The 22,061-nt window shown below is 38.8% G+C and overlaps 1 protein-coding gene across 9 annotated transcripts in view; it reads left to right on the top strand.

Moving 5' to 3' along the window:
• Positions 1-22,061, top strand: part of PIK3CB (phosphatidylinositol-4,5-bisphosphate 3-kinase catalytic subunit beta) — a 196,767-nt gene that overhangs the window by 54,696 nt on the left and 120,010 nt on the right. Inside the window, exon 1 of one of the 9 annotated variants that reach the window (XM_035728110.1) lies at positions 5,387-5,466. The exons of the other annotated variants lie outside the window; for them this stretch is intronic. The gene's annotated coding sequence lies outside the window, so the exon portion shown is untranslated. Of the gene's footprint in view, positions 1-5,386; positions 5,467-22,061 lie in introns of those variants that run through there. 9 annotated transcript variants of the gene reach the window in all.

The raw sequence follows: 22,061 nt of genomic DNA, 5'->3' as shown, positions 1-22,061 counted from the left end.
TGAATCAGTTTATTTTCCCACCAGCAGTGATCTATGAAATGGTATCTCCTTGTGGTTTTTAATTTATGTTACCTTGATGAATAATGAGATTGAACATCTTTTCCCCCATATGTTTACGGATTTTTTTGGGCTGCTTTGAAGTTTGTGTTTAATTATTTTGCCCATTTTTCTATTGGGTTTATGATTTTTACATATTTATTTTCTCACTAAAATTTATAAAAATCATTTATTTGGTCAATTTTTAATTTTAATTCCAGTGTAGTTAACATACAGTGTTGTATTACAGGTATAAAATAAAGTGATTCAACAGTTCTATACATTATCCAGTACTCATCAAAAAAATGTACTATTAATCCCCTTTACCTATTTCACCCCTGCCCACCTATTTGATCTATTTTTATTCACCTGTTTAACATTCTTCATTGAGTCTTTTCCTCTTTTTTTTTTAATATCAAGGGCAACACCTCAATATGGCTTGCCAGAGAATCTAGATGTAGCTAGCTTCTCCAGTATCATTCTGCCTCTCCATGTTCCTAATGGCTGTCTTTGAATTCCTCAAATGTTTGAGGTGTCTTAGGTCTTTGGATATGTTCTTTCTCATTTTGCCTAGCTAATTTCCTCTCTTCCTTCAAGTCTGTGTTAAAATATCCCCTTCCCTTAGCATTCTTTCATATACATGCCTCAAATTCATATACTCTCTGCCTCTGTATTTATGAATTAAAAATGTAGTAATTCTTTTTTTTTTGTTTAAAGATTTTATTTACTTGACACAATGAGAGAGGGAACACAAGCAGGGGGAGTGGGAGAGAAGCAGGTTTCCTGCGGAGCAGGGAGCCCGATGTGGGGCTCGATCCCAGGACCCTGGGATCATGACCTGAGCCGAAGGCAGACGCTCAACAACTGAGCCACCCAGGTGCCCCCCAAAATATAGTAATTCTAGTGAGATGACTAGTCTGGAGGAGAAAGAAGGCTGTAGCTATGTTCATTTTTACGAGGGGATTAAAAATGCATTGTGAAAAGTAATAAACAAAGATGAACGCTGTTGAGTTTAAATAGGAGTGAATGATTTGCTAGTATCATAAACATAGTCTCATAATTGTTGTTCCCCCACTCCTCTTCATAATTCTGTTTTCTGTTTGGAGTAGGGTGAGAGGAAAATACAGTTGTAGAGTAGGCAGAGCATTGGATTGAATGTGACTGAGGGAGGATATGCGGTTTTTAATCATGGCCTTGCAGCTACCTAAACTATGTGTTTGACTAGATTAGTGAAGTCCAATTTGCTCTAAGAGAATGAAAATGAGTAATGGCTCAAACACAATAGATATTTATTTGTTACTCACGGGATAATCTAAGGTAGATGGTCCTCTTTGGTGGGTGGCTCTCTTCCAGGTGGTTTCTTCATCTCTTGACTCTTCATCCTTTATGACCAGTGGAAGAGGAAAGAAAAGGTATAGGTGGCACAACAGTTTTCTTAAAATCCCTCACCTAAAGTGGCACAGGTCATTTCCACTCAGTATTCCACTAGGGAGAACTTAATACATGACCACTTCATACTGCACAGGAGGTTGGAAGATCTAGTGCCCAGCCACATTCCCATAATTATGGAAGGAGAAAAGCAGTGTCTGCCACAGTGGCCTTGTGAAAGTCATTTTATTTCTGTAGGTCTCAGTTCTGAATGTATCAAATAAGGGATCTATACTCCAAAAGTTTGTAACACACACATTCTTCTTCCCTTAGAGTTGAACTTTAAAAGCTATAAGGAAAGTGTTTCCATTGTGTCTCCATTCACCTTGTTCCACTGCAATTTTTTTTTTAAGATTTTATTTATTTGTCAGAGAGAGAGCACAAGCAGGGGGAGCAACAGGCAGAGGGAGAAGCAGGTTCCCTGCTGAGCAAGGAGCCTGCCGGGGGACTCCATCCCAGGACCCTGGGATCATGACCTGAGCCAAAGGCAGACGCTGAACTGACTAAGCCACCCAGGCGTCCCTCCACTGCAATTTTGAAGGAATATTAGATGCTAAAGCTGCTTTCGTTAATGTTGACTCTCTATTTTAACAGCCAGGCTACTCATAGGTCTCTAGGTTTATCCAGATCGTGGGTACAAACTGCATAGTGTTCTTATAGTGAATGGAAACTTATAATGTGAGATGAAATAATTCTGGGGTTATGTTTGTGGTAAGTTGTAAACAAAATATTAGTTGGCTTTGAAATATTAAGGGGAGCCTGGGTGGCTCATTTGGTTAAGGACTGACTTTGGCTCACATCCTGATCTTGGGGTCCTGGGATTGAGTCCCACCTTGGGCTCCCCGCCCCATGTCGGGCTCCCCACTCAGCGGGGAGTCTGCTTATCCCTCTTCCTCTCCCACTGCCCCACCCCTGTTCATGCTCTGTCTCTCTCAAATAAATAAAATCTAAAAAATAAAAAGGAAAGAAATATTAAATTAAGAACTTGTTTAAATATTCTGCATTTTCTTTGGAAAAATAAGAATTTAAAATAATTTATAAACATTTAAGGAAGTTGACTATGGTTTGTATTAATTTATAAATTTGGAGTCTAATTTCAGCAATTATGATTTAAGGAATTTTCATTTTTATATAAAGACTTTTTTAAATTTTTTATTGTTATGTTAATCATCATATATTACTTCATTAGTATATAAAGACATTTTTAAAAACTCATTTAACATAAACCTCATTTTCGGGGGAATTGATAGCAACATTAAGATTATCACAGGTAATTTAATTTTAGCTTTTAGTTCTCAGTTCCATTTAAATTTCAGTAGAATTTTGATTTGGAGATTGTTGTAATTTCAGAGATTAACTGGTTCGCTAATATTCTGAAGCTATTTGTATGTAAGAAGAAGATATTTCTTACAAGAAATGCCCTTGTGAAAAATACTATTTAAGAAGATGGTGTGTATATGTGTGTAATTTTTTTTTAAAAGTAACGAATTAACTCTTGGCTGTAATAGTGTAATTTGATCTCTTTTATTCTTATTTTTTAAATTTATTATTTATTTATTAAAAAGATTTTTATTTATTTGACAGAGAGAGACACAGGGAGAGAGGGAACACAAGTGGGGGGGGTGGGAGAGGGGGAAGCAGGCTTCCTGCAGAGCAGATGCTTAACTACTGAGCCACCCAGGCGCCCCTGATCTCTCTTTTTTTTAAAGATTTTATTTATTTACTTGAGAGCGTGCATATGCTCAAGGGTGGGGGGAGGGGCAGAGAAAAGGAAACTCCCGGCTGAGCAGGGAGCCCAGTGCAGGGCTGGATTCCAAGATCTTGAGATCAAGTCAGACAGTTAACCAACTGAGCCACCTGTAATTTGATCTGTTAGTCTAATAGATTATATTCTAATTATCTATTCCTGTAACAAACCACCCCAAAACATAGTGGTGTAAAACATCCATTTTGTTATGCCCTTCTGTGGTCAGGAATTTGGACAAGGCACGGCAGGGTCATCTTGTCTCAGGTCCATAATATCTGGGCCTCGAATGAAGAAACTCATAATCAGGACTGGAGTCATGAAGGCCTGTTCACTCAGAAATCTGGCTCTTGGTGCTGGCAGTCAGTTGGGCTTGGTCAAACCACCTACACATGGCTTTTAGAATGAGCATCTCATAAGTGTCTTAAGAGGTAGCAGGTGGAAACTACCAAATTCTTGTTTTTTTCTTTTTTTAAATTGTTAAAATTTAAATTCAAATTATTAACATATAATGTATTATTAGTTTCAGAGGTAGAGATCAGTGATTCATCACTTTTTTTAAATTTTTTTATTTTTTAATTTTTTAATTTTTTTTTTTTTAAGATTTTATTTATTTATTTGAGAGAGAGAGAATGAGAGATAGAGAGCATGAGAGGGAAGAGGGTCAGAGGGAGAAGCAGACTCCCCGCCGAGCAGGGAGCCCGATGCGGGACTCGATCCCGGGACTCCAGGATCATGACCTGAGCCGAAGGCAGTCGCTTAACCAACTGAGCCACCCAGGCGCCCCATCACTTTTTTTTTAAATGTTTTATTTATTTATTCATGAGCGTCAGAGAGAGAGGCGCAGAGGCAGAGGGAGAAGCAGCAGGGAGCCCAATGCGGGGCTTGATCCCAGGACCCCGGGATCATGACCTGAGCCGAAGGCAGACACTTAACCATCTGAGCCACCCAGGTGTCCCTCATCACTTTTTTTTTTAAAGATTTATCTATTTATTTATGTGTGAGAGAGAGAGAACACAAGCAGGGAGGAGGGTCAGAGGGAGAGGGAGAAGCAGACCCCCTGCTGAGCAGGGTGCCTGATGCAGGGAGCCTGATGCCTGCGGGGCTCCATATGGGGCTCAATCGCAGGACCTGGAGATCATGACCTGAGCCAAAGGCAGAGCTTAATCGACGGAGCCACTCAGGCGCCCCTCATCAGTCTTGTATAATACCCTGGGGTCTTTACATTACATACCCTCCTTGATTTCCAACACCCAGTTACCCCTCTCCCCATCTGCTTCCCCCCCCTCGCCGCAGCCCTCAGTTTGTTTCCTGTGATTAAGAATTTCTTATGGTTTGTGTCCCTTTCTAGTTTCTTCTTGTTTCATTTTTTCCTCTCTTCCTCTATGATCCTCTGCCTTGTTTCTTAAATTCCAATATGAGTGAGATCATATAATTGTCTTTCTATGACTGACTTATTTTGCTTCACATAATACCCTCTAGTTCCATCCACGTTGTTGCAAATGGTAAGATTTCATTTTTTTTTTTTTTAAAGATTTATTTATTTATTGAGAGAGAGAGAATGGTAGAGAGAGAGCATGAGAGGGAGGAAGGTCAGAGGGAGAAGCAGACTCCCCGCTGAGCAGGGAGCCCGATGCGGGACTCGATCCTGGGACTCCAGGATCATGACCTGAGCCGAAGGCAGTCGCTTAACCAACTGAGCCACCCAGGCGCCCCAAGATTTCATTTTTTGATGGCTGCATAATATTCCATTGTATACATACCACATCTTCTTTATCCATTCATCTGTCAATGGATATCTGGGCTCTTTCCATGGTTTGACTCTTATGGCCATTGCCGCTAATAAACATTGGGGTGCAGGTGCCCCTTCAGATCACTACATTTGTATCTTTGGGGTAAATACCCAGTAGTGCAATTGCTGGGTCATAGGGTAACTCTATTTTCATCTTTTTGAGGAACCTCCATACTGTTTTCCAGAGTGGCTGCACCAGCTTGCATTCCCACCCACAGCGTAGGAGGGTTCCCCTTTCTCCGCATCCATGCCAACATCTGTCATTTCCTGACTTGTTAATTTTAGCCATTCTAACTGGTGTGAGGTGGTATTTCATTGTGGTTTTGATTTGTATTTCCCTGATGCCGAGTGATGTGGAGCATTTTTTTCAGGTGTCTCTTGGCGATTGGTATATCTTCTTGGAGAAATGTTTGTTCATGTCTTCTGTCCATTTCTTGACTGGATTATTCTTTGGGTGTCGAGTTTGGTAAGTTCTTTATAGATTTTGGATACTGGCTCTTTATCTGATATGTCATTTGCAAATATCTTCTCCCATTCTGTCAGTTGTTTTTGGTTTTCTTTGCTGTGAAGAAGCTTTTTTTCTTGAAGTCCCAATAGTTCATTTTTGCCTTTGTTTCCCTTACCTTTGGAGACCTGTCTAGCAAGTTGCTGCAGCCAAGGTCACAGAAGTTGCTGCCTGTGTTCTCTAGGATTTTGACAGATTCCTGTCTCACATTTAGGGCTTGCATCCATTTTGAGTCTATTTTTGTGTGTAGTGTAGGAAAATGGTCCAGTTTCATTCTTCTGCATGTGGCTGTCCAGTTTTCCCAGCACTGTTTGTTGAAGAGATTGTCTTTTTTCCATTGGGTATTCTTTCCTGCTTTGTCAAAGATTAGTTGACCTTAGAGTTGAGGGGCCATTTCTGGGTTCTCTATTCTGTTCCACTGATTATTTGTCTGTTTTTGTGCCAGTACCATACTGTCTTGATGATTACAGTTTTGTAATAGAGCTTGAAGTCTGGAATTGTGATGCCACCATCTTTTTCAGCATTCCTCTGGCTACTCGGGGTCTTTTCTGGTTCCGTACAAATTTTAGGATTATTTGTTCCAGTTCTATGAAAAAAAAGTTGATGGTATTTTGATAGGGATTGCATTGAATGTGTAGATTGCTCTAGGTAGCATTAGATATTTTAACAATATTTGTCTTCCAATCCATGAGCATGGAACATTTTTCCATCTCTTTCTGTCTTCCTCAGTTTCTTTCATGAGTGTTCTATAGTTTTCTAAGTACAGATCCTTTTCCTCCTTGATTAGGTTTATTCCTAGGTATCTTATGGTTTTTGGTGCAATTGTAAATGGGATTGACTCCTTAATTTCTCTTTCTTCTGTCTCATTGTTAGTGTGTAGAAATGCAACTGATTTCTGTGCATTGATTTTATATTCTGCCACTTTGATGAATTCCTGTATGAGTTCTAGCAATTTTGTGTTCGAGTCTTTTGGGTTTTCCACGTAGAGTATCGTGTCATCTGCGAAGAGTGAGAATTTGATTCGGATGCCTTTTGTTTATTTTTTCTGTTGTCTGTGCTGAGGGTAGGACTTCTTTTTAATTTTTTTTTAAGATTTTATTTATTTATTTGACAGAGAGACCCTGGGATCATGACCTAACCCAAAGGCAAACGCTTAACTGACTAAGTCACCCAGGCACCCTGAGGCTAGAAATTCTAAGACCATGTTGAACAGCAGTGGCGATAGTGGACATCCCTGCTATGTTGAAACTACCAATTTCGTAAACCTAGGTCCAGATACTAGTATAGCATTACCTCTGCTTTATTTAATTGGCCAAAGAGAGCTCAGATAAGAGGAAAGAGCATAGTCCTCAATTCTCAGTAGAAGGAAAAAAAGTAAAGAATAGTAGGAAGTTATAGGAGAAATAAAGAAGGAGGAATAGAAGTAAGGGAATCTTGGGGCCTTTTTAAAAATCATTGCAGGTCACTAGGCAGAACTCTGTCATGTAATTATAAGTGTTTTGCAGCTAGGTTTTATTATTTTTTTTCAATTTTTTATTTAAAGATTTTATTTTTATTATTATTATTTTTTAAGATTTTATTTATTTATTTGACAGAGAGAGACACAGCGAGAGAGGGAACACAAGCAGGGGGAGCAGGAGAGGGAGAAGCAGGCTTCCCGCTGAGCGGGGAGCCTGATGTGGGGCTCGATCCCAGGACGCTGGGATCATGTCCTGAGCCGAGGGCAGACGCTTAACGCCTGAGCCACCCAGGCGCCCCAAAATGGTGTCTTGTCTTTTTTTTTTAAGATTTTATTTATTTATTTGACAGAGACACAGCGAGAGAGGGAACACAAGCAGGGGGAGTGGGAGAGGGAGAAGCAGGCTTCCCGCTGAGCAGGGAGCCCGATGTGGGGCTTGATCCCAGGACCTGGGATCATGACCTGAGCCGAAGGCAGTCGCTTAACGACTGAGCCACCCAGGCGCCCCTTTTATTATTTTTTTTAAGATCTTATTTATTTGTCAGGGCGCCTGGGTGGCTCAGTTGGTTAAGTGACTGCCTTCGGCTCGGGTCGTGATCCTGGAGTCCCGGGATCGAGTCCCACATCGGGCTCCCTGCTCAGCGGGGAGTCTGCTTCTCCCTCTGACCCTCTTCCCTCTCGTGCTCTCTATCTCTCAGTCTCTCTCAAATAAATAAATAAAATCTTTAAAAAAAAAAAAAAAAAAAAAAAAAGATCTTATTTATTTGTCAGAAAGAGAGAGAGCGAGAGAGTGCACAAGCAGGGTGAGTGGCAAGCAGAGGGAGAAGTAGGCTCCCTGCTGAGCAGGGAACCCGATGTGGGACTCAATCCCAGGACCCTGTGATCATGACCTGAGCCGAAGGCAGACACTTAACCGACTGAGCCACCCAGGTGCCCCTGCAGCTAGTGTTTAAATATTCTATTAGATTGTTTTGCTTCTTAAAGCTTTCTTTCATTGCTAACGTTTTAGCCAGTCCATTTTAAATTCCTTGAGAGTATTCCCTCATTTTCCGGATGGTGTCATTTTTTTGAAGCTGAGAAATAAAGTCAAATGAACCTCTAATAGTAACTTTTCCTTTATTTTTTTTAAAGATTTCATTTATTTAAGAGAGAGAGAGAGAGAGAGAGCGCGCACAAGCGGGGGGAGGGGCAGAGTGAGGAGGATAAGCAGGCTCCCTGCTGAGGTGGGAGCCTGATGTGGAGCTCCCTCCCAGGACCCTGGGATTATCACCTGAGAGGAAGGCAGATGCTTAACCTACTATGCCACCTAGGCACCCCATAACTTTTTCTTTAATAATAATAATAATAAAAAGACATCAAGAGGAAGAGTTAGGTTGGTTTTAAGAGCTGAATTCAATCAGGAAACGTTTTTGTTTAGCTTTTGTATTAGTGATATGAAATTGAACTAATGACATTTTCCATTTTATTTTCTCTCTCAATAATTCACTTGTGACAGTTAAGCAATGTGGGTTGTATAAATGAATAAAGTGAGAATCACACTCCACAACAAAGTAGTATTTTATTTCATTTTGTTTATTTAAGATTATTTATTTGAGAGAGAGAGAGAGCACAAGCAGGGTGGAGGGGTACAGGGAGAGGTAGAAGCAGGCTTACTGCTGAGCAGGGAGTCCTATGCAGTGTTCTGTCCCAGGACGCTGGGGTCATGATCTGAGCCGAAGGCAGACACTTTAACAACTGAGCTACTCAGGTGCCTCCAAAGCAGTATTTTAAATGGTATATTAAGAGAAGAGACAAAAAATAATGCTGTTTTAACACCAACAAATAGGGGGCGCCTGGGTGGCTCAGTCGTTAAGCGTCTGCCTTTGGCTCAGGTCATGATCCCAGGGTCCTGGGATTGAGCCCCGCATCGGGCTCCCTGCTCCACGGGAAGCCTGCTTCTCCCTCTCCCACTCCCCCTGCTTGTGTTCCCTCTCTCGCTGTGTCTCTCTGTCAAATAAATAAAATCTTTAAAAAAAAGAAAACAACAAAACACCAACAAATAGGACAACCTTAGAGAAATGGATAAATTCCTAGAACCATACAGTCTACCAAGACTGAATCATGAAGTAGAAAATCCGAACATACTGATTACTGGTAAGGAGAGTGAGTCAGTAACCAAAAACCTCCAACAAACAACATTCCAGGACCAGATGGCTTCACTGGTGAGTTCTACCAAACATTTGAAGAAGAATTAATACCAATCCTTCTCAGTCTCTTCCATAAAAACAGAAGAGGAAGGAATCACAAACTTTATGAACCACAAACCAGCTTTACACTGACACCAAAACCAGACAAGGGTCCACAAGAAAAGAAAATTGTAGGCCAATATTCCTGATGAATATAGATTCAAAAATCCTCAACAAAATATTAGTAAACTGGGGCACCCGGGTGGCTCAGTTGGTTAAGCATCTGCCTTCAGCTCAGGTCATGACCCCAGGGTCCTGGGATCTAGCCCTGCATCAGTCTCCTTGCTCAGCAGGGAGTCGTCTTCTCCCTCTGCCTTTCCCCCTGCTCGTGCTTTCTCTCTCTCTCTCTAATTAAAAAAAAAAAAATAGCAAACAGAATTCACCAATACATTAAAAGAATTATAAACTGTGATTAAGTAGAATTTATTCTGGGGATGGAAAGATGGTTCAATATCCATAAATCAACCAGTGATATACATCACATGAACAAAATGGTTAGAGACCATGTTATCTCAATAGATGTAGAAAAAGCATTTGACAAAATTTGACATCCATTTATGATAAAAACTCTCAACAAAGTGTGTACAAAGAAAACGTATCTAAACATGATAAAGGCCATGTATGACAAGCCACAGCCAACATCATACTCAGTGGTAAAAATTTAAAACATATTCCCCTAAGATCAAGGAACAAGAAAAGGATGACTGCTCTCACCCCTTTTATTCAACATAGTATTGAAAGTGTTGGCCAGAGCATTTAGGCAAGGAAAAGAAAAGGCATCCAAAGCAGAAAGGAAGAATTAAAATCGTCACTATTAGCTGATGAAGAAATGAAGATAAGATGTAGAAAACCCTAAAGACTCCATCAAAAAACTGTTAGAGCTAATAAACGAATTCAGTAAAGTTGGCATATACAAAAATCTGTTGCATTTCTAGACTATTGATGGACTATCAGAAATAGAAATTAAGAAAATGGTCCCATTTACAGTTGCTTCAAAAATAAATCAGTTGCAATAAAATAGGAATAAATGTAACCAAGGAGGTGAAAGAACTGCACACATAATCTGTAGAACATTGATGAAACAAAGAAGATACAGTAAACAGAAAGATAGTTTGTGCTCATGGATTAGAAAAAAACAGTATTGTAAAAATGTGCATACTACCCAAAGCAATCTACGGATTCAGTGCCATTCCTATTATAATTGCAGTGTAATTTTTTTTTAACAGAAATAGAATAAACATTCTTAAAATTTGTGTTTAACCAGAGAAGATCCTGACTAGCCAAAACAATTGTGAGGGAGAGCAAAGCTAGAGGCATCATACTTCCTGATTTCAAACTATGTTACAAAGCTCTAGTAATTAAAACAGTGTGTTAGTGTTGTAAAACAGACACATAGATCAATGGAGCAGAATAGAGAATCCAGAAATAAAGTGATGTATATATGTTCAATTAATTTATGACAGAGGAACCGAGAAAATACAGTGGGGGTTAAGACAGTCTCTTCAATAAAAGGTGCTGGGAAAACTGGACAGCCACATACAAAGGAATGAAACTGGATCCCTGTCTTACGCCATAGACAAAAAATAACTCAGTACAGATTAAAGGTGTGAACTTAAGACCTGAATCCATAAATTCCTAGATGAAAACATAGATGGTAAGCTCCCCTACTTTGATTTTGGCAATGATACTTTGAATTTGATGATGAGTTCTTGGATTTGACACCAAAGCAAAGGCAAAAAAGGCAAAAATAAACAAATGGGACTAAATCAAACTAAAAAACTTTTCTATACAGCAGAGGAAACTGTCAATAAAATGAAAAGGCAACCTCGCACCTACCAAATGGGAGAAAATATTTGCAAATCATATACCTGTTGAGGGTTTAATATTCTAAAGATACAAAGAACCCATACAAGTTAATAGCACCCCCCCTCCCGCCCCAGTTAGCAGAGATCTGAGTAGATATTTTTCGTGAGAAGACCTGCAGATGTCTAACAGGTACTTGAAAAGTTGCTCAATATCACTAACCATCAGGGAAACTAAAATAAAAAACCATAAGATAATCACTTCCCCCTGTTAGAATGGCTGGTAATCAAAAAGACAGTAACAGATACTGGTGAGAATGTAGAGAAAAGGGATCCGTTTTGTGCTGTTGGTAGAAATGTAAATTGGTGGAACCATAATGGAAAGTACTGTGGAGATTCCTCTCCAAAATTAAAAACAGATCCATCAATCCCACTTCTGGGTATTTATGTGAAGGAAACAAAAACAGTAACTGAAAAAGATGTCTGCACCCCTCTGTTCCTTACAGCATTGTTTACAATAGTCAAGATGTAGAAGCAGTCTTAAGTGTCCATCGATGGATGAATGGATAAAGAAGTTGTGGTATACACACACACACACACACACTGGAATATTAGTCATAAGAAGGAAATCTTGCCATTCGCAACAACGTGGATAGATCTTGAGGGCATTATGCTAAATGAAATAACTCAGAGATAGACAAATACTATATGATGTCACTTAACATGTATTATCTTAAGAAGAAAATCCCCAAACCAAACTAATCAATACATAGAACAAATTGGTGATTGCCAAAGGCACGGGTGGGTTGTGGGCAAAATGGGTGCAGCGGGTCAAAAGGTATAAACTTCTAGTTATAAATTATAAGTCATGGGAGTGTAATATACAGCATAGTGACTGTAGTTAATAATACTGCATTGCATAATTGAAAGTTGCTAAGAGGGTAGATCTTAAAACTTCTCATGACAAGAGAAAAAGTCATGCTGTTTTATTTTATTTTTTTAAAAGATTTTATTTATTTATTTGAAAGAGAAAGTGCACAAGTAGGGGGAGAGGCAGGCATAGGGAGAAGCAGGTTCCCTGCTGAGCAGGGAGCCCGATGTGGGACTCGATCTCAGGACCCTGGGATCATGACCCAAGCCAAAGGCAGTTGCCCAACCAACTGAGCCATCCAGGTGCCCAATGCTGTTTTAGTTTTAAAAAATTTTTAAAGATTGGGGCATCTGGATGGCTCAGTTGGTTAAGCAGCTGCCTTTGGCTCAGGTCATGATCCCAGCATCCTGGAATCAAGCCTCACATCAGGCTCCCTGCTCAGCAGGAAGTCTGCTTCTTCCCCCTGCTCTTATGATTTCACTTGCTCTCTCGCTATTTCTCCCTCTCAAATAAAATATATTTTCAAAGATTTTATTTATTTGAGGGGGAGAGAGAGAGCATGCATGCGCACAAGCATGCGCATGCAGTGGGGTTGGGGGCAGAGGGAGAGAATCTCAAGCTGGGCTTATTCCCACCACCCCGAGATCTTAACCTGATCCAAAATCAAGAGTGGACGCTCAACCAACTGAGCCACCCAGGTGCTCCAAGTAATGGTGTTTTAAAAACAATGCTGTATTTGAGGTTTTTGAAACAAAATGTGATTTATTAGTTTAACTATAGGGTATTGTTATAAATTAAATACAGAACAGTAGCCAGAAGTGGTTTGAAGCATAAATAGATGAAGATTTCAGATTCTTTTATTTAAAAAGATTTTAATTTATTTATTAGAGAGAGAGAGAGAGAGAGAGAGCGAACATAGAAGCAGGGGGAAGAGGCAGAGGGAGAGAGGGAGAAGCTGACTCACTGCTGAGCAGGGAGGCCACTGTGGGGCTCGATCCCAGATCCCTGAGATAAATGACCTGAGCCAAAGGCATATGCTTAACCAGCTGAGCCACCCAGGCGCCCCAAGATTTCAACTTTTTGAGAAACTAGACATAGTGACCTCTAATGAATTATATTCCAAACCATGTAACTTCTAGTACCTGTTCTGTTGTGCACAGGTCATAAGCTGAGGCAGTGTGTGGCAATGGAGGTGGGGTTTCATGACAACAATACTGTGTTGCTGCCTCAACTTTTCAGGTGATGTCTCCTGATCTCTAGACACTACCTTCCAACCTCCTCTGTGAAGTTCAGGCAGGTACTTTATATTTCCCATTTCCAGTAGTCCAACCTCATCTCTTGTGATTGAGGCTGTGTGGGGGTTGAGGTAAAAAATATTATAGTCAGTAATATGAGCCTTTACTGTCTCTCTGTGTTTTATTACCTCCAGTAGTTCAAGAAGGTGTACCCTCTGAATGAAACAGAACAGACAAATCTCCCATTCATCTGTCTCAACCAACCTAAGTGCTCTGTTATAGGCTGGGTTGCAAATTGGTCCATGCTTTATTTTTGTAATTCTCTCTTCTCCCAGTCAAGTGTGTGATATGGTGTCTTAAAAAAGTATAAGTAGCTAATATTTATTAACTTGAATTCCAGTTTTTTTTCCTGTCTTTCTCTTGATCAAGGCCTAGCACTGAGATGACACTGTCCTCCTCCTCTCCTCATTTACCATGTCCTCTAGATAGAATAGGCAGTGAAAGAACAGTGTTGGCACCAAGGAAAACATCTTTTCAATTTTTTCTGGCTTTTAAATTTTTTCAAATTCTTTTACTGTCAGTAATGAAGAGGAAATGAAAGACAAACATTTTGTCATTCTTGGCTAGATACCTTAGGAGAATAATTGGTCTCTGAAGAAAAGCATTTAAACAGACAAACAAATACTTGAATAGACCAGAGTTAAATTAGTATCTAAAGTAGTAATCCTGAAATGGTTTGGGACAAATGCTAGCTTTTTAGGATGCTGTTTGAATTTTTATGTATTACAACTTACTTTCAAAATGACAGCAGACAGAACTAAAAGATTTGGAGCCTGGAATAGTTCTTTTTCTACAGCTGTAGAGCTATTTAAAATTCTTCTCATGTTACTGTTTGCCATCCAGATGGCTTTCTGGCACTGATTCAGTTCCTAGATGTGAGGGCTGTTGGTTAGTTACTCACCAGCATCACCATACACTTGTATAGTTTGGCTCATGACTCACTCTCACAGCACTTAACATGTGGGTATCCTTTGCTAGATACAGTCATTTGATTGTCATGATGTTATTTGTTATAAATAGGTACCAGAATTGACTGGATAACATTTCTGGGATGAATGGTTGACATCCCTCTCCCCCCACAAAAGAAAAAGACACCCAGTAAGTCTTTTGGACCCCCATTGCCACTGTATTGAGAAACAGAAGTTGTCTGGATGATGAAACTTCTAAAATATGTATCTGCATGGTAGATGCAAAAGTATATCCAATAAACCAGAATTATTTACTTCATTCCTTCACTATTAGCTAAAGTGATTAAAAAACAAAAAAGAACTTACCTCAGAAATCAGAGTTGTGATGAGAGGTTAGGGAGAGGAGGGGGTTTGTTATCTGAAAGGAACACCCAAAGAGGCTCTGAATGCTTGCAGTGTTCTGTTTCTTGACCTGGACTGTGTGTTTGCTTTATAGTAACTCATTGCATACTTTCTTTTTTTGTGTGCGCTTTTTTGTTTTATTATTTTAAACAATAAAATGTTTAAAAAAATAGAAAATACTTCCCCATTATGTACAAGAATTCCCTCAGCAATATCTTCAAAGGCTAAAGAAAGTCACCATATTTTGAACTAGATTATTGGTAGTAAGTCTTTGTTTTACTAGTTTTATCTATTTAGTAAGATAATCAATGTTACCCTAAAACAGGGTTATGGTCAACAGTGATTTAAAATAGGCTTGGGGCACCTGGGTGGCTCAGTCCTTAAGCGTCTGCCTTCGGCTCAGGTCATGATCCCAGGGTCCTGGAATCAAGTGCCGCATCCAGCTCCCTGCTCAGCGGGAGGCCTGCTTCTCCCTCTCCCACTCCCATCTTATGTTCCCTCTCTCGCTGTCTCTCTCTCTGTCAAATAAATAAATAAAATCTTTATAAATAAATAAATAAATAAATAAATAAATAAAAATAGGCTTAACAATTAGTCCCCGTGCCCAAAATACCATTCATTTGGAAGTGGAAGAGAAGGGACAGGGTGAGGGGAGAGCTTTGTGGGGATGAAATATATGTTTCTTGGAAATATATATCCAATTTGAGTAGTTTATTATCTTTGTTGATAAACATGATCGAATATTTAGAGGAAAGGAGGGCAGACTGAAAACACTGAAAAAATTAATTAGCATTACTTAATAAAAATTAATATTTGGGTGCCACAGTGGCTCAGTCAGTTGGGCGTTTACCTTTGGCTCAGGTCATGATCCTGAAGTCCTGGGATTCAGGATCGAAGCCCTGTTTTGGGCTCCCTGCTCAGCGGGGAGTTTGCTTCTCCCTCTCCCTCTGCCCTTCCTCACCACTCTGCTTTCTCTCTCTTGCTGTCTCTCTCAAAGTCTTAAAAAAAATAGTATTTGAATCAAAACCATTTATTTTATTTTCTAAAGATTTATTTACTTACTATTTTTTAAAGATTTACTTATTTTAGAGAGAGAAAAAGAGGGTGAGCACACACGTGTGGGGGGAGGGTTAGAGGGAGAGAGAGAATCTCAGACTCTCCCCTGAGCCCCATGCGGGGCTCTGTCATGACCCTGAGATCATGACCTGAGCCGAAACCCAGAGTTAGACACACACCCAGCTGAGCCACCCAGGCATCCCAAGGCCATTTATTTTAAATAAGTATCTTAAATAAGTTAGCAGTTTATTTTTGAATAATGGGGTGATATGATTTTTATTTTTTTATAATCTTTGTAGGAAATTATTAACATTCTTTAGACTTCGGAATCTGCTGAATTAAAACTTTTTCATCAGCCCATTTTGTCTGAAGAAATAATACCAACAATGTCCCCTCTCCCCATTGGAATTCCATTGTTCTATCTAAATTTATGTTTAAATGTTTACTTGATAATGACTTTTAAAAAGTTGTTGGGAATATGGGAGTTACTTAATTCTCTAGTGCCTTTTAAGTGAACATAGGTAATTTATATAGCTTTTGAAAGTTTTTTTTTTTTTTTTTTTTTAAGTAGGCTCCATGTTCAATGTAGGGTTTGAACTTACCACCTTGAGATCAAGAGTCATATGCACTACTGACTGAGCCAGCCAGGTGCCCCAGTGTAGCTGGTTTCAAACATTATTTGTTCAATGGCTATCAGTGGAAGGTGTAAGAAAAATGTAGGGTAAATGGTATGAATTGTAGAGTACCCTGTAGTTTGATGTTTTCCATAAATTTTGAGATACATTGCATTTTTTGAAAAATTTAATTTTTATTCAAGTATAGTTAACACACAGTGTCAGTGTTTGAATTTTGTACAAATAGTGATTCAACAATTTCATACATCACCCAGTGCACATCTCAACAAGTGCACTCCGCTTAATCCCCATCACCTATTTCACCCATCCACCCACCTCCCCTCTGGTAACCAGTTTGTTCTCTGTAGTTAAGAGTCTTTTTTGTGGTTTGTTTCTCTCTCTCTTTTATTTCCTTTGCTCATTTGTTTCTCAAATTCCACATATGAGTAAAATCATATGGCATATGTCTTTCTTTGACTGACATATTTTGTTTAGTATTATGCTATCTAGATCCATCCAGGTTGTTGCAAATGGCAAGATTTCGTTCTTTTTTATGGCTGAATAATACTCCATTGTATACGTATATACCATCTCTTCTTTATCCATTCATCTATCAGTGGACATTTGGACTGTTTCCATATCTTGGCTATTGTAAATAATACTGCTATAAACATAGGGGTGCATGTATTCCTTTGACTTGGTGGTTTTGTATTATTTGGGTGAACACCCAGTAGTGTGATTACTGGATCATAGGGTAGTTCTATTTTTAATATTTTGAGGATCCTCTGTACCAGTTAGGGGTTCCTGAGTGCCTGGACCAGTTTGCATTCCCACCAGCAGTGCACGAGGTTTCCTTTTTCTCCACATCCTCATCAACACTTGTTATTTCTTGTGTTGTTGATTTTAGCCATTCTGACAGGTACGAGGTGATATCTCATTGTAGTTATGATTTGCATTTCCCTGATGATGAGTGATGTTGAGCATCTTTTCATGTGTCTGTTGGCCATCTGTAGGTCTTCTTTAGGGAAATGTTCATGTCTTCTGCCCATTTTTTAATTGGGTTAATTGTTTTTGGGTGTTGAGTTGTATAAGTTCTTTATAGAGTAGAATATACTAACTTTTTATCAGATATGTCATTTGCAAATACCTACTTCTGTTCTATGGGTTGCCTTTTAGTTTTGCTGTTGTTTCCTTTGCTGCGCATTTTCTGATGTAGTCCCAATAGTTTATTTTTTGCTTTTATTTCCCTTGCCCTCTGGAGACATGTCTAGAAAAATGTTGCTACAGCCGATGTCACAGAAGTTACTGCCTATGCTCTCTTCCAGGATTTTTATGGTTTCAAGTCTTACATTTAGGTCCTTAATCCATTTTGAGAACTTATGTTTGTGTATAGTATAAGAATGTGGTCCAATTCCATTCTTTTGCATGTAGCTGTCCAGCTTTCCCAATACCATTTGTTGAAGAGACTTTTTCCCATTGTATATTCTTTCCTCCTTTGTTGAAGATTAATTGACTATATAATTGTGGGTTTACTTCTGGGTTATCTATTCTATTCCATTGATCTGTGTGTGATGTTTTCCAAACAAAACCAGAATGTCTCTTGAATAGTGATTCTGTTAGTACACAAAGTATTCTGTGAATGGTATTTTTTTTTTTTTTTTAATTTATTTGACAGAGAGACACAGCAAGAGAGGGAACACAAGCAGGGGGAGTGCGGGAGGGAGAAGCAGGCTTCCCGTGGAGCAGGGAGCCTGATGCGGGGATCATGACCTGAGCCGAAGGCAGATGCTTAATGACTGAGCCACCCAGGCGCCCGTGGAATTTTTTTTAAAGGAAAAAATAATGGCAGCAGTACAATTAAAATTGAAAAAATACAGTTCCTCATCATTTCTAATGTAACATAAATGACAGATATGTTAGCATTCTGTGAAGTCTACTTAGGGCATTCCATTAACTGATAAACTCTAGTTAATTTAAACTTACTTTAGACGAGTATTTGAAATTGGAATGTGTTTGAAACTTTTTTTCTTAGAAAGCAGGATTTTATTATAGAGATTTAAGTTTTTGGAGAGTTAAGTGTCCAAAATTTAAGTGTACGGAGATTTAAGTGTTTAAGTCTTTTGGAGATTTAAGTGCTCTGTTTTTTAAAAAAGATTTTATTTATTTTGAAACTGATATTACACAATATGTTAACTAAGTGGAATTTAAAACCTTGAAACTAAAAAAATAATGTATTTATATATTTTTAAAGAATTTTATTAAAGATTTATTTATTTATTTTAGAGAATGTGCCTGTGCATGAGCGGGATAGGGGCAGCAGGAAAGAATCTCAGACTCTCCGTGGAGTGTAGAGCCTGACCCAGGGCTCAGTCTCACAACCCTGAGAACATGACCTGAGCTGAACTCAAGAGTCTGACATCCAACTGACTGAGCCACCCAGTCGCCCCTAAAGATTTTTTTACATACTCTCTACACCCATCATGGGGCCCAAACACAACCCTCAGACTCAGAGTTTCATTCTCTACGGACTGAGCCAGGCAGGTTTCCCGCAGTGCTCAGTTTTATCATATAAGAATTATTCTCAAAGGGCGCCTGGGTGGCTCAGATGGTTAAGCGTCTGCCTTCGGCTCAGGTCATGATCCCAGAGTCCTGGGATCGAGTCCCACATCGGGCTCCCTGCTCCTTGGGAGCCTGCTTCTCCCTCTGCTTCTCTTTCTCTCTCCCTCTGTCTCTCATGAATAAATAAATAAAATCTTTAAAAAAAAAAAAAAAAAAAAGAATTATTCTCAAAGCAAATATTCTCTAAGATACCGAAGTGTTCAGTATACTTGGATAGTATACCTTAACGTATTAAAAATAACAGAGTCTAAGATAAGCAACGGGTTAATAAAACTATGACTTATAATTCTAACATTTTCACATAGTTATTATTTACTCTGCTGTAAAAAGACTATACATGGTTATTTACTCTGCAGTAAAAAGACTATTAATGTTTAAGTGAAACATCTATAAATTACACTAGTGTGACTAAACACATACAGAAATTCAAATTTCAGTAAAATAAAGTTTGATTTTATAAGTAATCAGAAAAATGCAGTTTAACTCACAAGAACTTTTTTGCCTTTAGATAATTGACTAAAATTAAAAACTTGTATTACAATTCTGCTAATTGATACTATGTACATCCATCTATGTAGTGGGAATACGAATTGGTAAAGACTTCTAGAAAATGTCTTTCTAGAAAGTTTGACAATACATATAAAGAACCTTGATGACCTTTATACCAGTGATTCTAAACCCTGTTGGACTGAAATCTTTTTTTTTTTTTAGGCGTGGAGCTCAGTGCAGGACTTGAACTCACAACCCTGAGATCAAGACCTGAGCTGAGATCAAGAGTTGGATGCTTAACCTACTGAGCCACCCAGGCGCCCCTCACATCCCTTTTTTGTAGCGTATTTTGTAATACTTGTACTATATTGAAATAAAATTTATAGTTAATATAATCTACCAAAAATGTTATTTATTTTTAAAGATTTTATTTATTTGACAGAGAGAGACACAGTGAGAGAGGGAACACAAGCAGGGGGAGTGGGAGAGGGAGAGGCAGGCTTCCCCCTGAGCAGGAAACCTGATGCGGGGCTCGATCCCAGGACCCTGGACCGTGACCCCAGCCGAAGGCAGACGTTTAATGACTGAGCCACCCAGGTGCCCCCCCAACTGGAAACTCTTGAGTTAATTCTTAGGCTGGACTCTTGTGTGTGGGGCTCCCTATGAAATAAGGGTGACAAAGGGAAATAGGAACCAGATATATTTTATATTTGAATGTGTAGCCATATTTTTTTCAAAATATCTCTGCAAAAGATTTATCTGTTAGCATTTGGTTTGTTACCTCATTTGTTTAGCAACCATGTCACAGTTTTAGTCTGACAAAGGACATGCTGTTTTAATAACAGCAGAGCACATTTTGTAAGTATGCCCCCTCTCTCAGTACGTATGTACAGTGTTGTGTATGATGTTCTGAAGAGCTACCAGTTACCCTGTGGGCTTAGTTTGACCACTCTTTCTCTAAGTTTGTTTACTAAGAGTCATGAAAATTAAGAGCTAGTCATACTGGGCTTATATTCCTCTGATTGTTTAAGGGGCTAAAGTTTTCTTTACTTGAGCTTCTTTTACCCTTCAAGAATTAGCCAAAGACAACATAGCCAAATACAAGAAACACCATTGGTTTGCCAAGAGAAATGTATGATAAATTGTGTTCATTACTATTTTAAATACAGAATATAATTAGGTCTAGATAAAAACATTTCTAGGTTGGGGAGCGTGGGTGCCTCAGTTGGTCATAATCTCAGGGTCCTCATATTCAGCCCCGAGTCAGGCTCCTCGCTTAGCAGGGAATCTGCTTGTCCCTCTCCCTCTCCTTCTGCCCCTCACCCTGCTCATGCTCCCTCTTTCTCTCTCAAAAAATAAAATCTTAAAAAAAGTCCATTTCTAGGTCATTACTTTGAGAAATAATAGGAACTATCCTAGAGCAGTGGTTCTGAAAGTGGACAGTGACCTCCCTCCTATGTTTTTGAAATTTGTAACAGGTGATTTTGTTGTATTTGTTGATACAATGACTAGGGGAGGTGCTACTTATTAGTAGGTAATGGATTACTGGATATCCTGTAATGCATAAGACAGTCTTCTACAACGAAAAAATGTCTCAAGTACAACAAAGTTTTTGAATTTTCTTCCAGATACTCATGTAGGTGAAAACTCTATTATTATCTGAGCTGAGATCTTAACTCTGTATTACATAAAAATATAATACAAAATAATTTTTATATGATTTCAAAATATTGACATTGAAAGATAAAGATTTGGAAAATCTGTGACACCAGTGAGCAGCATTTGTAGTATTTGCTCATCAGTACAACACATCTGGATTAGTCTGCATTTGTAGTTGTCATATCCACCAGTTTGTATAGAGGCAAACCTGACTGCTTCGTTAAGCAAAGGTTTGGTCATGTCCAAGTATTTATATATTGAGAGAAGCTTTATTATTTTCTTTTATTTCTCCTTTTATGTACAGCTAGAGCATTATATAGGTGTTTTTTTTTTTAATTAGGTACATCTATGTAAGTTATATGAATAGTTTCATTTCAGATTTTTAAAGTGTTGGTGTAATACTTGTTTAAAGAAGAGTATGGAATATGAGAGGATTGAAAACCATTCTTCTAGGTAGTATTTAGCTTAAAGTACTTGAAAACCTTGAGCATTGGCCTAATTAAAAGTGCTTTTATTAAAGTGACACACAAGTACAACCTACATGTTATGCTGTAATTATATACCATATATCTACCTGAGTGGGTTTTTTTTTGTGTGTGTGTGTGTGTGTGTTTGTTTGTTTTAAGTAGGCTCTGTGCCCAATGTGGGGCTTGAACTCAAAACCTTGAGATTGAGAGTTCCTTGCTCAGGGCACCTCTTTGGCTAAGTTAATAGAGCATGGAGCTCTTGATCTCAGGGTCATGAGTTCCAAGTCCCATGTTGAGTGTGGAACCTATTTTAAGGGGGAAAAAAAAAGTTCATGTTCTTCTGACTGAGCCAGCCAGGTGCCCTTCTACCTGAGAGTTTATAAAGTATGACAACAGTCTAACTCAGTTATTAGTGAATTATTAATATGACTATTATGGTAGAAATTAGTGGACGTGGTTGTAACCTTGCAGTATTCCCTTTTGATAATTTACTCCTGGTTGAGAAAAACATTTCTAAGTCTTTAAACCTAGCATTGCTTAACAAGCATCTTTATTATCTTGCTGAATCATTGGCATCTTTTTGAATCAGTTGACATTTGAAAGTGAGGATTTTGCCCTTGAAATGGAAGATCACGGAATTGATTTTGGAGATCGGTGTGTTTGTTCCTTTAGGAAGCAAAGAGCATGATT

This window comes from Zalophus californianus, chromosome 1, assembly GCF_009762305.2.
Source record: "Zalophus californianus isolate mZalCal1 chromosome 1, mZalCal1.pri.v2, whole genome shotgun sequence".
Classification (NCBI taxonomy): domain Eukaryota; kingdom Metazoa; phylum Chordata; class Mammalia; order Carnivora; family Otariidae; genus Zalophus; species Zalophus californianus.
Note: the sequence above shows the minus strand (reverse complement) of the source record. Positions and strands in the feature narration are given on the sequence as shown.